Source organism: Pongo pygmaeus, chromosome 1 (genome assembly GCF_028885625.2).
Source record: "Pongo pygmaeus isolate AG05252 chromosome 1, NHGRI_mPonPyg2-v2.0_pri, whole genome shotgun sequence".
Taxonomy (NCBI): domain Eukaryota; kingdom Metazoa; phylum Chordata; class Mammalia; order Primates; family Hominidae; genus Pongo; species Pongo pygmaeus.
In genome coordinates this window covers 69,763,830-69,781,967 of record NC_072373.2, presented here as the reverse complement: position 1 = coordinate 69,781,967, position 18,138 = coordinate 69,763,830, and the positions used below count along the sequence as shown (strand labels likewise).

Here is an 18,138-nt window from a genome sequence, read left to right as displayed (position 1 = left end):
GTTCTGAGTACTGTGCTGAGTGCTGGGAACATAGCAAAAAAGACAGACATGGTCCCTGACCTCAAGAAACTTAATGTCTAATGAAAGCCACCCAAAGATATTTTGAAAACCTGTGTGACAAGTTCTAACAAGTGCTGCACAGGAAGCATACATAAGATTTGAGAATATCTTAATAAAAGGACCCAACAAGGGTAGGAGTGAGTCAGGGAAGAGTTCTCTGATAAATTATAACTGTTTTATGAGCTTCTTCCTTCTAATGCATGGCCAATGCCATTTCTCCCAAATGACCTAAATTTTGATAACCCTTGCAAAATAACACATGGAAAAGTCACACTCAAGTGGACCACAAAGAAGTGCAACCAGCTGATGCCCAGGTGTGGAGGCTGTAACTTATTTCTGGAAATATGAGCTCGGAGGAGAATGGAGCTGAAGTGATAGAAGAATAAAAACAATCCAAGGATGGAAATGTACAGCACTCAAGATAATGAATTGTCTCTGGTCCAACAAATTAGAAGTGATAACCACCATCATCTTACCTGAATTCCTCTAGTTTCCCCCAGATGGCCATCCCTGCTATATCTTTAATCCCTACCACAACCATGAACGTTGTGGAAATTCTCAGAAAAAGACTGGCCCCAAATTACAGTAGGTCCTAAGAAATTATTCCTCTCATAAGACATAGTTGAGACTGGGCATGGTGGCTCACACCTGTAATCCCAGCACTTTGGGAGGCCAAGGCAGGAAGATTCCTTGAGTCCAGAAGTTCGAGACCAGCCTGGGCAACGTGGTGAGGCCCCGTCTCTCCAAAAAACTTCTTTTTTAAATTAGCGGGGCACAGTGGCACACACCTGTGGTCCCAACTACTTGGGAGGCTGAGGTGAGAGAATCCCTTGAACCCAGGAGGTCAAGGCTGCAGTGAGCCGTGTTCATGCCACTGTACTCCAGCCTGGGCAACAGAGTGAAACTTGTCTCAGAAAAAAGAAACCAGCTATTTGAGTGCCTACTATGTGCCAGATACTGTGGTTGGTGCTGAGGACGCAATAGTACAATAGTAACAACAAATAGAATCTTGGAAAAAAGACCAAATACCTGTAACCTTGAATCAAAATATATGAAAGTGGCAGTCAAGAGGATGGCAATTGACATGGCAGAGCCAAGAACAATGAGACCTACACTGGGGAGAAGTACAGTGGTGAGTGTCTACAAAAGGGAAGCCAGTCACGCCCCACATAACGGTCAACAATGGGCCGTATGTACAGCGTGGTCCCGGAAGATTCTATATAATGGAGCTGAAAGTGTTCTATTACCTAAGGAGGTCATAGCCATTGTAACATTGTAGTGTGACACATTAGTCACGAGATTATGTTGATGCTGGCTGGTGTAAACGAACCTACTGTGCTGCCAGTTGTATAAAAGTATACAGTAATGTCCTAGCCATTCACGTTCACTCCCCACTAACCCACAGCAGCCTCCAGTCCTGCAAGCTCCATTCATGGTAAGTGCCCTATATACACATTCCATTTTCTATCTTTTATACTGTGATTTTACTGTTTTCTATATTTAAGTTTGTTTAGATACCACAAATTCTTACCATTTGTGTTACAACTGCCTACAATGTTGAGTACAGTAACATGCTGTACAGCTTTGTAGTCTAGGAGCAATAGACTACACCATATAGCGTAGGTGTGTAGCAAGCTATACCATTTAGGTTTGTGTAAGTGCATTCATCTACGATGTTCCAGAACAATGAAGTCACCTAACGATGCATTTCTCAGAACATATCCCAGTGGTTAAGCATGCATGACTCTACTGAGGAGAAACAGCTAATGCCCTACAAAATCCCAGCAAAGCTCAGGAATTGGAGGCACTGGCTGCCACAGTAAAAGGTACAAAACACGGAGATTGTTTCACCATTCGCTGGGTGTCCAGGCTGTGCAGCCAAGGTCAAAAGGCAGATACGTGCCTCCCAGGGAAGAGACCAGTGCATGACTCAAGGTCACTGGGACAGACAACACACACACCAGGCTCAGGTGGCACAGTGTTTACTTACACCAAGAGGAGACAATGCAGGAGGTTCAGCCCCTTGCAATGCATCAGCCCTACAAGGGCAGTAGATCCGCTCCACAGTGAACACAGGCGATGTGACTGCAAGTGTCCCACTTTGTGCTGCAGTGGAAGGACCCTCCCCCTCCGCCATGGGGTCTGAAAGGCAGAAAGCTGGGTGTGTATGAGGGCCATTGACACATGAGCTTAAGCAGAACAAAGGAGTACACATTGAGTCTGCAGTAGGACAAGATATTCCCGCTCATGGAGATAAGCCCGCACAGGCTGTAGCGCTCTTATCTCTCAGTAAGGAAGTGTTCCAGGCCCATTCTCACGTGATTGTGCCAGGGCAGGAAGCTGCACATGATTGCCTTTCCCAACAGGGAAGAAAATAGAGAAGTTGATGGCAAGTCTGATCGGAACAGTTAGACCACCCAGGTACCCACCCCTCCCAGCGGATCCAGGTCACTGCCTGTGCTCTCTTCAATGCTCTCAGGAGGTGAGTAATTATCTGGAGAAGTTGAACCAGAGAGGTCCTGAACTTGAGGACTCTAGAAACAACGAAGCATGGAAGTCAGGCAACAGACTGAAAATAAGGATGGACGGAGTGAGGGACCCAGCCAGGCTTAGCCACAACCCTCTCCCACAGGAAGGAGACTAGAGGACCCTCCTCTGGAAAAACTGGCCACAGAGGAAAGGCCTATAGTTACTGTCATTTGGAGAGGCCTCCAAAGAAAAAGCTGGCTTGCCCCCAATCCCCTTCCCATGAAATCCACCAGCCAAAAAGCCCCACCCATGCGCACTGAGTTGCTCATCACATTTTTAGCACATCACCCGTATGTGAACAAATAGCTACCCATCTCCAGACTTCGGAGGGAAGCCATCAATATGAAATAGACCAAATCAAAAAGAAAAAAGAGGGATTCTGGTGAAACAACTGCATGGCACAGAAGAAAACCTCATAAGAGATTTTAAAACTATAATTAAAATCCTCAGCTGAAATCATACTGCATCCTGAAATGGGATTAGGATGCCCTAAAAGATTAATGAGTCAGAGGACATGATTAAACTCTTGAAAATTAAAAGTAGGCAACCATAATTTAAAATTCAATAGAAAGTCTGAAAATAAAGTTGAAGAAATCTGGAAAGTAAAACAACAACAAAAAATAGATAAAATTAGAGAACCAATCCAGGAAATCCAATGTCAAATTAACTGGATATCTAAAAAGAATAGAGAAAACACAAAACTATACAAGAAAAAATTCCAGAACTTAAATATGTGATTTTCCAGTTGGAAATGGTCTAATGAGTACCCAGCATAATAAATGAAAATAAACCCACACTAGGACATATCATTATGAAATGTCAACTCCATAGGTAAAGAAATATCCGGCTGGACACGGTGGCTCACGCCTATAATCTCAACACTTTGGGAGGCTGAGGCAGGTGGATCACGAGGTCAGGAGTTTGAGACCAGCCTGACCAACATGGTGAAACCCCATCTCTTCTAAAAATACAAAAATTAGCCGGGCATGGTGGTGCACACCTGTAATCCCAGCTACTCAGGAGGCTGAGTAGGAGAATCCCTTGAACTCAGGAGGCGGAGGTTGTAGCAAACCAAGATCGCGCCGCTACACTCCAGCCTGGGCAACGGAGACCCCTCTGTCTCAAAAAAAAAAAAAAAAAAAAATCCTAAAAGTTTCTAAAGAGGAAAAATAAAACACCACATGTAAAAGGTTAGGAATAAAATGTCATTACTTCCCTGAAGAGCAGCATTGGAGACTTGAGAAAATAGAGCAACATTTTCAAAAACAGTAAAAATTATTTCAGCCAACCTATGAATCCAGTGTAAAGCTAGAATATGGGCATTTTCAGAAATGCAGGGCCCTTGCTTCCCATGCATCCTTTCTCAGAGGGCATCAACCATGAAGCATAAAGACTGGAGGTCCAGAAGCAGGGAATCCAACCCAGGAAAAGCGTGAGGGTGAGGGACATTCCCAGGATGACCGCTGTCTGGCAGGCCTAGAGAGCCAGCAGTCCAGTCCAGAACAGGAAGGAAGGTCTCCCGCAAGAAAGGAGGAGAGGGGAGCAAATACTCATTTTTTAACAACACGAGGAAAAAAGAGTGAGGAAAGACTTAATAATAGATTCCAAGAAGAGCGAGTAATGAAAAAATGAGGATTTGAGACCAGCCTGGCCAACACGGTGAAACCCCATCTCTACAAAACATACAAAAATTAGCTGAGCGTGGTGGTTGGGCACCTATAGTCCCCACTACTCGGGAGGCTGAGAAAGGAGAACCGCTTGAGCCTGGGAGGTGGAAGTTGCAGTGAGCCAAGATCACGCCACTGCACTCCAGCCTGAGTGACAGAGCAAGACTGTCTCAAAAATAATAATAATAAAAGGAAAAACAAAGCACCATACAAGTAAGGAACAATCATGGTGCGCTTCTTGGCTCAGCAATGAACAATATTTATAGTTAACTATAATATAAACATCGAATATTGTGATGTCACTACTTTGGGAAGACAGAGGAAGGGAAGTATCAGCTAAGTCTGCATATACCCTATTAGGAAGTGTGATGGTTAATTTTGTGTGTCAGCTTGGCTAGACAACAATACCCAGCTATTTGGTCAAACATCAGTCTAGATGTTTCTGTGAAGATATTTTTCAGATAAGATTAACAGTTAAATGGGTAGATTTTGAATAAAGCAGATTCCCCTCCACAATGTGGTGGGCCTCTGCCTGCAGACTCCAGCTGCACATCAACTCTTTCCTGGGTCTCCGGCCTGCCAGCCTGCTCTGCAAGTTTGCTTTTTGCTAGCCCTCACAACTGCATGAGCCAATTCACACGTGCACACACACACACACACAAATGCACATACATGTATACGCCCAAGCAAATCCTGCTGGTTCTATTATCTGGGGAACCTTGAGTAATACAGGAAGTCAGTAGCTAAAGTCTGAAACTAACGACTCAAGAGTCAGCACATATATTTTTAATTTTTATTTTATTTTATTTATTTATTATTATTATTTTTGAGAGGGAGTCTTGCTCTGTTGCCCAGACTGAAGTGTAGTGGCCTGATCTCAGCTCACTGTAACCTCCGCCTCCCAGATTCAAGTGATTCTCCTGTCTCAGCCTCCCGAGTAGCTGGGATTACACCACACCCAGCTAATTTTTGTATTTTTAGTAGAGACAGGGTGTCACTATGTTGGCCAGGCTGGCCTTGAACTCCTGACCTCAGATGATCTGCCTGCCTCAGCCTCCCAAAGTGCTGGGATTACAGACGTGAGTCACCGTGCCCGGCCAGCATATATATATATATTTAATACAGAGTTGAATACCAGAACAAAGACGTTAAAATCAAATGGTTAACAATGTGTGCCCTTGGCAAGTGGGATGATGATGAGAGGAATGGGGCTGAAATTGACTCTGTGTGTGTGTGTGTCTATGTGTGTGTGTGTGTCTATGTGTGTGTGTGTATGTTGTGTGTGTGTAAAAACCTTTTTTTGCTATGTACAAGTATCATCTGATAATAAAAATTAATATTCTCTCCCAAATAACAAAGCATTACCAAAGAGGACATATTCCACATGTCTTAATTTTCCTCTCTGCTAAGGGCTGCACGGGGCACATTTAGATAAAATTATACTCCCTTTTATAATTTAAAAACTATTCCAATTCTGTTATCTGCTGAAATTAAGAAGCTAAATTTGGGTTGGGGCTTTTTAAACTAAATATTTTTTATTTCAAGTATAAATTAGACTCAAAGTAATTAAAAAGCTTTGCTGTCATGCATAATTTAAGTGGTATATTTAACACAATTCAAGCATTCTTAGTGCTTTTTTGTATTAAAAGAAAAAGATGTGCATTTGGTGGTAGGCAGACAGTATAGGGAAAAGAATTGTCAGGTTGTGTCACTAACCAGCAGCCTCTGTGTGTCAATCTGTGTGGAACTACACCAGGGAGGCCAAGATTTCCTTCTCTTGGTTCTGTAACTGTAATTTTTTTTTTTTTTTTTTTTTTTTTGAGACAGAGTTTTGCTCTTGTCGCCCAGGCTGGAGTGTAGTGGCTCGATCTTGGCTCACTGCAACCTCCCCCTCCAGTTCAAGCGATTCTCCTGCCTCAGCCTCCCAAGTAGCTGGGATCACAGGTGCCCGCCACCATGCCTGGCTAATTTTGTATTTTTAGTAGAGATGGAGTTTCATCATATTGGCCAGGCTGGTCTCGAACTCCTGACCTTAGGTGATCTGCCTGCCTCAGCCTCCCAAAGTGCTGGGATTATAGGCATGAACAACTGCACCCGGCCTGTAACTCTATTTTCTATTAAAGTATATTTTGTTGTGATACTGGCATCTTTTGCGAGTATGTATCACATTTTCTTGCGCTTCTGTTTTGAACAAGAGTACCACATGGGCTGGGCACGGTGGCTCATGCCTGTAATCCCAGCACTCTGGGGGGCCAAAGTGGGTGGATCTCTTGAGGTCAGGAGTTCAAGACCAGCCTGGCCAACAGGGTGAAACCCCAACTCTACTAAAAAATACAAAAATTAGCCTGGTGTGGTGGCATGCCCCTGTAATCCCAGCTACTCAGGAGGCTGAGACAGGAAAATCGCTTGAACCTGGGAGGCAGAGATTGCAGTGAGCAAGACTCTGTCTCAAACAAAAAAAGGGGTACCACATGAAAATATGTTTTATGCGACTTATCTTTTCACCTGAAGAATACATGTCAGGAAACTCAAAACCAGTCTTTTAACTCTAAATGCATTCCAGGATTCTTAGTTTCCACAACACAAACAGGTATGTGTGATGACCCATTTTAAATACAGTCAAAATATTTTTTAAAATAATAATAATCTAAATAACTTCCCCAACTGGTCTGTCAGTGCTACTGCTACCGTTTTGAGAAAATTAATTCAAACAATTAGATGAGCCAAATGGAATTAGAACTTTGAATTCCTACTGCAAGTCTCAAAGTTGAACTTCTTCACTTAGAGAAAAGGGGTAGAAAAGGCACTTACTCAAGAATTCTGACTGGGAGTGGTGGCTCACACCTGTAATCCCAGCACTTTGGGAGGACAAGGTGGGAGGACTTCTTGAGCTCAGGCATTCAAGACCGTCCTGGGCAACATAGCAAGACCTCATCTCTACTAAAAGTAAAAAGAAAAATTAGCTGGGCTTGGTAGTGTGCACCTGTAGCCCCAGCTACTGGGGTTGGTGGGTGCTAAGATCGAGGCTGCAGTGAGCTGTGATTAGGCCACTGCACTCCAGCCTGCCTCAAATGAGGTCTCAGAATGAGACCCTGCCTCAAAAAAATTAAAAATTAAAAATAAAGAATTCCTTGGGAGCTGCAAGATTGTATTATCCCTGCTTCTGACTTGCGAGATCATTATCTTGTTAATTCTACTTCCCAAACTATACACAACATGAGGGTTTAAGAGGTATTTGCAGGATTTTTATGATTTGGGGAGACCCAGAACAGAAGACGGGAGAATCTGCTGGTTTCCAATGAAGAAGCTGAAGCCTTGAAGGGTTTTGCTCTTCAAAGAGGGGCCAGCGAATGGAAACAAGATCATTTCGGTTTCTATATCTTTGTTTATAAAAAGAGCTAAGGGTTGCTCTGCCTATGGAGTAGTCATTCTTTTGTTTCTTTACTTCTCAAATAAATAAATAAATGAAAAAGCTAAGGATCTCAATGTGTGAAATAACCATTATGAAAAGTAAATTACTGAGAAGACCTGAAGGCAAGCTAATATGCATTTAACTGTAAGAAACAAGTTACTTGCCTCAAAGTCTCAACAACAGGAGTTTATAATTCTCTTGTAACAAGGACTCCAGAGGTGGACAACACCAGTGCTGGCCAATGGCTTTGCAGCATCAGGGTTTGGGTCAGCTCTTCCTTGATTCTCTTGGTCCAGGTGGCCACAGCAGCTCCAGTGTCCCGTCCTCACACAAGGTCCAATGTGAGAAGGGAGGGAGGAAACATCTCGTTACCTTATTCCCTCCTATCATCAGAGAGTAAAATTATTCCGAGAAATTACACCTTTAAAAGAAATCAAATGATTTTTTAAAAAATGGACAATTTAAAAAATAATATTAAAATTACCGTGTTAGGAAAGTGTTCATAAGAGCAAAAAAGTTTAAAAAGTAATTCTTTTAAATTAAAACATGTTTTTAGGAGTCCCTGGCAAACTTGCCCTCATGGGTCATTGGCCAGGAATGGGGCTCACAAATGATCACCAAAAATCGTAAGGGAGACTCAGAGAGCAAGTGTCTAGAACTTTGGGCTGTAAAAGTAGAAGGTAGGTTCCTTGGGTAAAGAAGAAGAGTGGGGAAACAGCTGTCAATTTCACAACCAGCAGTGTCTGCCAATGAATAAATGTATCCTAAGCTGCTGACTTTCTTGGCAAAATCATGAGTTTATGAATAAATAAAGGTGTAACTGAGTAGTCATTGCTGACCTGTTGCATCATCACACCAACACCCTTCCGCATGTTCTACTATGACCAGAAGGGCCTTGAACACTCATCTTTTCCATCCCTCCACCCTTGGGCACAACTGCATGTCAAACAGCCCCCAAATGGAGCAATTTCTCCAGCCTAAAGCACCAGAGAAGAAGCCATCATTCTTGACCTCATTCATTGGCCAGAAGGTCTTCAAATTTCCCAGGAGGGCAGTCCTTGCCCTAGCATGACTTATGATCAGGGTGTGGAGACAAAACACACACGTGTTAATAAGTAAAGGACGCCATTAGGTAATGCCCATCCAGGGCTGGGTTCATTCATTCATTCATTCCGCAGATATCTACTATTTGCTGGCACCGGTCTATGCACTGTGGATCCCAAAAGAAAACAAGAAATCAAGATCCCTCTTGTAAGAGCTCACATTCCAGTGTAAGAAGACAGACAATAAGCTAGTAAGCCACTGCATAAACAGAACAGTGGTAAGATCTGTGAAGCACCTAGAACGGGTGATATAAAATAGGGGGTGGGGGGCAGGAGCTACTTTATTTTATTTTATTTTTTGAGACGGAGTCTCGCTCTGTCACTCAGGCTGGAGTGCAGTGGGGCGATCTCGGCTCACTGCAAGCTCTGCCTCCCGGGTTCACACCATTCTCCTGCCTCAGCCTCCCAAGTACCTGGGACTACAGGCGCCTGCCACCATGCCCGGCTAATTTTTTGTATTTTAAGTAGAGACGGGGTTTCACCGTGTTAGCCAGGATGGTCTCGATCTCCTGACCTCGTGATTCTCCCGCCTCAGCCTCCCAAAGTGCTGGGATTACAGGCGTGAGCCACCGCGCCCAGCCAGGAGCTACTTTATACAAGAAGGTCAGGGGAGGCCTTTCTGAGAAGCTAACACTGGCACTAAGACCTGAAAGACGAGAAGCCCGTTGTGAAAAGATCTGATGGAAGAGCATTCCAGGCAAAGGGAACGGCCAGTGCAAAGGCCCTAAGATGGAACGAGGAATAGAAAGAAGACCAATGCGGCCACAGCACAGTGAGCAAGGGAGAGTGGTAGACACTGAGATCCGCCAGGATCCAATAGGGCCTCGTGGGCCACAGGATGGTTTGGGATTCATTCAAGGTACAATATTCCACCTTGGAGAGTCATAAGCAGGAGAGTGACATGACCAAGTTGAGTGCAGAATGGATTTTAATAGGGCAGGTGTTGAAGCAGAACATGCATTAAGAAGCTATTGCAGGCGATGATGGTAACACGGCTAGAGCGTTGGCTGTGAATGGAGAGATGGGCTGTCTTTAGAGGGGCGTGGACTGAATATGGGTGGTGAGGGAAAGGGGACTTTGGCCTGAGCATCGTGGTGGCTGGTGTGCCGTTGATGGAGATGAGGAAGACTGGAGCTGGGCTGCCTCACAGCTTTTATAGATTCAGGTTCTTCCGCGGTGGGAAAGACAACTGTGGCTTATGGTACTAAGAGCCCTTTCAAGAGGAGGCATAGGAGGGTGTTTCATGCGGAGGGAGGTGTGAGCAGAAGCAGAAAGGCAAGCTGTTTTGATTGGAAGGCTGGGGCAATGGGGCTGGAGAGGTGTGATGGGACCACATCATGGACATTTGAAGCTGCATTTAACAAACGATTTCTCCTGTCAGTTCTTCAGCAACCTCACAGTGACAGCTGTGCTGGCAGGGAAGAAAGTCTGAGTAGTGGGAGGCAGGTGGCTGGGGGAAGGTCCACTGGCCACTGTCAAGAGGCCTCACTGAGGGCCCTTAACTACTTGGGACAATTTGCCACCACCAGGCTCTGCCCCCCAACCTGATAGGGTTAGAAACCAGAACACATCCGTGCTCCCACAGATGAGCAGGCCCTCTGGAGAAGTCAGAATAAGTCATGTGAATTGGAAGAATGATCCAGAAAGCCACCTTACTAACTAATTGAGTGAATCCCAATTGCCCCACCTTCTTTCCACAGCCCCGCCCCTCCCCTTGCCTATCCCCCAAGGCCACAGCAATAATTGGTGGTAAGTTTGGTTAGCACAGAAATGGAGCCAAGTCTTGAGGAGCATTTCACCCAGGCATGGTGGGCCCCGGGAAATCCTCTCTTCCCACTCATGCCTGGGCTTCTCCTGTCTCCATGCCACCTCTCTCCCTCCTAGACGATGCTGACCCTGACAGCCGCCACATTCACCTCTCCAACTGCCCAACAAAAACCTTCACAACAGGCCAGGCACAGTGGCTCACACCTGTAATCCCAGCACTTTGGGAAGCCGAGGTGGGTCGATCACCTTGAGGACAGGAGTTCAAGACCAGCGTGGCCAACATGGTGAAACCCCGTCTCTACTAAAAATAGAAAAATCAGCCAGATGTGGTGGGACACACCTGTAATCCCAGCTACTTGGGAGGCTGAGGCAGGAGAGCTGCTTGAACCCGGGAGGCGGAGGTTGCAGTGAGCCGAGATCGTGCCACTGCACTCCAGCCTGGGTGACAGAGCAGGACTCTTGTCTCAAAAAAAAAAAAAAATTCATTCACAACAGATAGGGCTGCCCGCCAAGCTTACCTCGTGGGAGCCCTTGACATACGTCATTGTATGCAGCCCTCATGACCACCTTCTGAGGTCAGCCCCATTCTACAGGTGAGGGAACTGAAGTTAAAAAGGTTAAGGATCTTGCTCAAGAACACAGAGCTTGTGAGTGACAAAACCTGGCCTCACCTGGGTCTATCTGGCTCCCACAGCCAGGCCCTCTCCAGACGTCTTTACTCCTGTGTTTTTATTCGCCCATTGTTTCATTTCTTGGAACATCTTCCTCGGGCCTCAGAACACGTTCCACCTCCTCCTTTGGCACTTCTGAGTGGACACCCTCAGTCGCCAGCCAGACCACCACATCCTAGAAAAGACCCCAAGGACTCTCCATGGCAAAACTAGAATCTTTACATGCCGCCCCATTTGTTCAGAATAGAACCCAAGCCCCTAGCGGGCTGCAAGGCACCCCCCACAGCCTGGGCTCACGTCCCCATTACACACCCTCCTCAGGCCAGCGTCGGGATCACTTGGGGGCTATTGAAAATGCAAATATGGTGGCATTTCCCCAGCCTCTGGCCTGGTCTCTTGGCGTTGTTAATAGCGATGATAAGCAGCATGACTGTTTACTCTTGCTAGTCACTTGTTTTACAAGTGTTTGTTCACCTAATCCACAAATTACCCTGTGAAACAGATACTGTTAGTAGACATATTTAATAGACGAGATGGTTGAGGCACCAGGAGGGTAATTAACTTGCTCAATATCATCAGCTAGTAAGTGGTGGAGCTGGATCAGAAACCATTTGTCACGTCTATCCGCAGACGCCCAGCAGGTTCACATCTCAGACCTAAAGCTTGTCTCTGCTGAAAACAGATGACTCAGGCCTGACTTCCAGGTGTTGGAGCAGAGAAAAGAGAAAACCAACTGGGTCTGCAGCCTGCACTGGGACCACGCCCTTCTGAGAGCCACTGGGCCCAGGTTAGGACGGCGCAGGTTCAGTTCTGCCACGTGAATTCAGACCTCACTTCTTCCCAAATAGGGTAAAGAAAAGAATGTCAGCCTCAACATCCTGTTCTTTAGAAATCCCTGCTGCTTTCTTCCTTAGCCCCACCCACTGCAATACTTTGCTCAAGGTAGGTTTCACAGTGAGTTGAAAGGCAGCCTACATTTCTCAATATGACAAATTAAACTCATGTCAAGGGATGCTTTATATTTAGCCATTAAAAAGAACTGAAAACAGGCTGGGCATGGTGGCTCACGCCTGTAATCCCAGCACTTTGGGAGGCCAAGGCGAGTGGATCACGAGGTTAGGAGATAGAGACCATCCTGGCTAACACGATGAAACCCCGTCTCTACTAAAAATACAAAAAAATTAGCCGGGCATGGTGGCGGACGCCTGTAGTCCCAGCTACTTGGGAGGCTGAGGCAGGAGAATGGCGTGAACCCAGGAGGCGGAGCTTGCAGTGAGCCGAGATCGCACCACCACACTCCAGCCTGGGTGACAGAGCAAGACTCCATCTCAAAAAAAAAAAAAAAAAAAAAGAATTGGAAACAATTTGCATGTCTGTGAATGTGTGTTTGTGTCTGAGTTTGTGGTGCAATCATTATTAGCAAAGGGGAAGGTGGCAGGTGGCACATGTCACAGGCAGAAGAATTTTGCAGGGAAGTACATAGAGAATCCTCAAGGTGGTGACGTGCCTGCCACGTTCCAGGACTGCATGGCTCCCAGCAGCTCCTAAGAATCACACTTTGAGCACTGCAGGGAAAACGGGTCACCTCATCCCTTCCAGCTCAGCTGTGCCCAAGGCCTAGGGTTTCCCACTGGGCGCTCTGTGGCTCTTTATTTTAGTCCCTGTTCCTCAGGTGCTTGGTGTCCACCTGAGATAGCTTCCCGGAGAAATGGCTGAGCCACAGGCCATTGTCCCCAGACCGCAGAGCAAATGGTGGAGTGCCATGACGATGACAAACATTCACTGAATATGTAGACGTTCCCACTTAATCCTTGAAAACAGAACACAAAATAGGCTAAGAGGTTACACAATTTGCCTGATGTCACAGTTAATAAGTGGTGGAACTGGCATTCAAACCCAAAACATACGCTTCGAACCACTCTACGGATCACTAGTGACCAGCTCAGGACGCCAGTGAGAGCAGGCCTCCCGTGAGAGAGCGTCGTAGAGTTTGCTGGATACGGTGGAAATGACCCATATTTGAGCTCCCAGGGGAGAAGCAAGTGGGGGACAGCACTGGACAGCCACTGTGCAGGGCGTCCTCTGGGAAGGCGCATGGCGCGGAACACAAAGGCTTCCCGGGTACAGCATGGGAGGGAGCCCGGGACAGGCTTCTCGGGTTCACACCTAGCTCTGCCACTCAGACCCACCCCAGGATCTGTGGGCCCGGGGGGGAGGATGAAAGGAGGCCACAGACCACATGTCTAAATATTTAAAATACTTTAAAGCTGTCAGTCAAGCCGACAGACATAAGGAGAATACATTCCACCCTCCTATGTTGACACATAAACTTCTCAATGACCTGGAAGATCAGGTTTGAATGTAGAACTCTGGGGCTGCACACAATTCTGTGTCTGGAGGAGGGAGTGTGGGGAGGCCCATGGCTCGCCCTCCTCTTCCCACGCCCTGCTCTGTCACACCTTCAAAGGGGCGACGTGTGGACAGTGAGACTGCTGGTTCAAGTTCTGTCCACACTTTTCATAAAGAGCTGCCCTGCGGCCACCATTTGGGCCCACTGAGGTGGCAGCATGCACCCAAAGGAAGACAGGCCTGGGGAGAGGCCCTGGCAGCAGCCTCATGACTGTGTGGGCTGGAATTCCACAGTGTGTGCTCCCAAGTGTAGTCCACAAGCGGGCAGTGAGCCCTCCCCTTGGCTCCGAGGACTCCTTGCCTTGTGCGGAGGGCACCGCCAGACAGGGGCCAGAGCAGGCCATCTAAAGCGTGGGGCCGTGGCAGAGGCCCCTCAGGCCTGGTTCTCGGGAGGTTGCTGCCACCATTTCCTTATCGTGGAACTTTGGGCACGTTAGTCTCTCTGTGCCTCGCCTTCCTCCTCTGTGAATGGAGATGATTACAGTGAGGAATAACCAAGGAACAGTGTGCCTATTCAGGATGAGTAAGGTGCTCATGGCAGTGCTCGGAAATAGTAAGTGTGATATAAATGCTCACAATTAAGTGTAATTAGTGTAATTATTATTTGGTTTTAGTCAGGGATCTTCAAAGTTGTTAACAGATTGAGTGCTGGAAAAAAAAATAAAAAACTCATCCGTTCTCAGGCCAGAGCTTGTAAAGGAAGAGAAAGCGTGGGAAAGCAGGGAGCAGAAGGGAGTGGGATAGAGGGAACGTGCGGCATTCGCTGCGAATCCACTCAAAAAACATGCACTAGGGAGGTGTGTTTCTAGGCCCCTGGTAACAGGAGTGAGAAAGACAGATGGCGATTCTTGCCTTCATTCACCTTCTTGGTACAGGAATCAGGGTGGGAGGTGAGAAGGAAGATATTTAACAAGGAAACAAAGAAATAAGCATTATCATTCCAGATGGAGACAAGGGGAGTGAAGGAAATCAAACATGGAAAATCAAGAGAGAATGACTCTACAGGAAGGTGGGGTGCAGGCTGGGCCAGGCAGAAGGGAAGAACTACTCTCAGGAGGATGGCCAAGACCTCTCTCAGGAGACAACTGTAAAACTGAGACCTGAGCAGGGAAAACAAACAACGAAAAACAAAAAACCTGAGACCTGAATAATGCAGAGGAATTGACTGTGTAAGAATCAGGGAGAGGGTGTTCAAGGAAACGGCTGATGAGGCCAGGCATGGTGGCTCACGCCTATAATCTCGGCACTTTGGGAGGCCGAGGTGGGCAGATCGCTTGAGGTCAGGAGTTCGAGACCAGCCTGGCCAACAAGGTGAAACCCCATCTGTACTAAAATACAAAAATTAGCCAGGTGTGGTGGCATGCACCTGTAATCCCAGCTACTTGGGAGGCTGAGGCAGGAGAATCGCTTGAGCCTGGGGAGGTGGAGGTTGGAGTGAGCCGAGATCGCACCACTGTACTCCAGCCTGGGCGACAGAGCGAGACTCTGTCTCAAAAAAAAAGAAAAATAAACAGGGCTCTGGCACGACTCCTAGGTTTGGGGCCTGAGCAGCAAGCTGGTGTGATGTCTTTACTGAATGAGTCAAGACCAGGGGAGAAACAGAGTTTGTAAAGAAAACCCACAGTTTCCGTTAGGACATGTCAACTTCAAGATGGCAGTCATTTATTCCAATGGCAATATTGAGTCAGATACATGAATTTTGAACTTGAGTGAATTTAGGGCTAAAAATATAAATTTAGGAGCATTGGTTCACAGATGTATTTATTTATTTATGTTATTATTATTATTATTTGAGACAAGAGTCTTGCTGTCACCCAGGCTGGAGTGCAGTGGCATCTTCTGGGCTCAAGCCATCCTCCCACCTCAGCCTCCTGAGGAGCTGGGACTACAGGCACGCACCACCACACCTGGCTAATTGTTTGTATTTTTAGTGGAGACAGCTTTTTCCATGTTGCCCAGGCTGGCCTCAAACTCCTGAGCTCAAGCAATCCACTCACCTTAGCTTCCAAAGTGCTGGGATTACAGGCATGAGCCACCACGCTGGCCTGCAGATGGTATTTTCAAGGGACAAAATTGGATGGGATTGCTTACGGAGAACGTGTAGGAGATAAGAAGGCTGAGGGCTGAGGGCTGAGGGCCTGTCACATTTAGAGCTGTGGGATGATTAAGAGCCAGTAAAGGAGACTGAGAAGGAGTTGTTGGGGAAGTAGGAAGAGAACAAGCAGATGACATGGTAGGCCCAACAGTGGGCACCAGAATGTCCATATCCTAATCTGAGGAACGTGTGAATATGTTACCTTAGGTAACAAAAGGGACCTTGCAGATGCAACTGAGGCGAAGGAGTTTGGGATGGAGAAATTATCCTGGATTATCTCAGCGGGCCCAATCTAACCACCCAATTCTTTACAAATACACAAGGCAGCAGTGGGGGTCAGAGAGGTGTGATGATGGAAGCGGCACAGAAGATGTGAAACACGAGGAAGACTTGACCCACCACTGCCGGCTCTCAAGTTGGAGAAGCCAAAAATTCAGGTGACCTCTAGAAACTGGGAACGGCCCTCAGCTGACAGCCAGTCCAGACACAGGACCTCAGTCCTTCAGCCGCAAGGACTGAATTCTTCTAATAAGCTGAATGATTAAGGAAATGGATTTGCCCCTAGAACCTCTGGCAAAGAATCTAACTCTGCCAACACTCTGATTTTAGCCCAGTGAGCTCCATGTTGAATTTCTGAACTACAGAACTATAAAATAATAAATTTGCATCGTTGTAAGCCACAAAATCTGTGGTAATCTGTGATTGCAGCAAGCCAATGAATGTATGTGGTTTAAACTAAAAGCTGAAGGAAAAACGTATTTCAAGAAGGAGGGGGCCATCAGCTGTGTCGCAAGCTACTGAGAGGTTGAGTCAGAGGAAGACAGACATAACCTTCGAATGGGGCAACACAGAGATTGCTGCTGACCTCGACCAGCAGTTTCAGTGGAATGGTGAGGTCAGAACGCAGATGGGAGTGGGTCAGGCCATGAAGGTCAGGGTGATGATTCAGTGAAGACAGACAACTCTTGTCAAGTTTTGAAGAGGCAGGAGGAAATGGGGCAGTATCTGGAGAAGGGTGTATGTTCATATAAGAGTTCCACTTTGTTTTAGTGAGAGACAGACAGCAGGTTGTTTGCTGAAGGAATTGACCTTGTGGGGAGAAAAAGTGAGATTTGCAAGTGGGGGTGGGGGATCAGCAGCAAAGTGGGATCCAGAGTGCAGGTGGAGGGGCTGGTGTTGATGGGAGGAAGGCGCAAGAGGGAAGACAGAAGAGTCTGGGCGCAAGGTGGCTTCTAGCTTGATGGTGGGAGGAAAAGCAGTTCCAGTCTGATGGCTTCTATTTTGTCATCAAAGTGACCGAAGTGAGGTCTTGTGTGAATGTACAAGGGGGAAGAAAGCATGCTGGAGGCTTGAGGAGCGAGAAAGGGTATAGAATGGCTCACCCTGGAGCCTGGGAAGCAGCCTGATGATAGAAGCGGAGCCCCGCTGCCCCAGGAAGGAACTGGCCTCTGCCGCCTCTTTCACCTTCCTGGCGCGGTCCTAGGGGTGGTCTGCTGGGTTCAGGTTGGGCCGTGGAGTATGTTCTTACTCACTAGGCAAGTAACCCGAGCAGCTTTTATAGCCTTGGTCTCTTCACCACCATCATCTTAGTCATGCCTGCCCTGCCTACTTCCATCAAAGGAGGCAGCAAGTGCTGCAAGGACAGTCAGGCGCTGTCTGAGTGGGAGTCGTGGTTTTTTCCTTATGGATGGAGTCCATCCTGTAATACCTGGCCAGTGAGGAGATCCCCAGCAGGCTGGAGATGAGCACGGAGGGAGAGCATCTGTCTAGCTTGCAGCAATGGCCTCTGCCTTCTGAGATCGCTTGCTTCGTAAGCACAAGCAGTAACTTCCACCTCCACCTGGTCCCCAAGAGGCCTGACAGACTCCCATCCTGGGTTTGCTTTCCTGGAGCAATAGTAATATGAATCCACATCGAGGCTTGGTCCCCATGGGGTGCTCCTCCAGCCATAGTGTCTGCAGCTGTCATCTGGCTAGATGAAGGAAGGGAAACCAGGGCCTGATGCTGTCCTGCCATTTGCTGAATGTCACCCTCCAGGGTAGCCCAAGAAGAAGCAATAAGTCTTCCAACGTGAGTTTCCTGTAAAAGCTCTTTGGTGACGTAGGGCTTTTTGTGTAGGTGATTTGGGAAGGGGCAACTTTACAAAAATCAGATAAGCTGGGTGGGTGGCTCATGCCTCTAATCCCAGCACTTTGGACAGCCAAGGTGGGAGGATTACTTGAGCCCAGGAGTTCAAGACCAGCCTGGGCAACATAACAAGACCCCATCTCTATAAAAAAATTTTAAAATTAGCCAGGCCTGGTAGCCTGTGGCTGTGGTCCCAGCTACTCAAGAGGCTGAGGTAGAAGGATCACTTGAGTCTGGGAGGTCAAGGCTGTAGTGAGCTGTAATTGTGCCACTATACTCCAGCCTGGGCAACAGAGCA

At 47.0% G+C, this 18,138-nt stretch overlaps 1 protein-coding gene across 1 annotated transcript in view; it reads left to right on the top strand.

Moving 5' to 3' along the window:
• QSOX1 (quiescin sulfhydryl oxidase 1) overlaps window positions 1-18,138 on the top strand; it is a 299,134-nt gene that overhangs the window by 213,452 nt on the left and 67,544 nt on the right. The window lies entirely within an intron of this gene.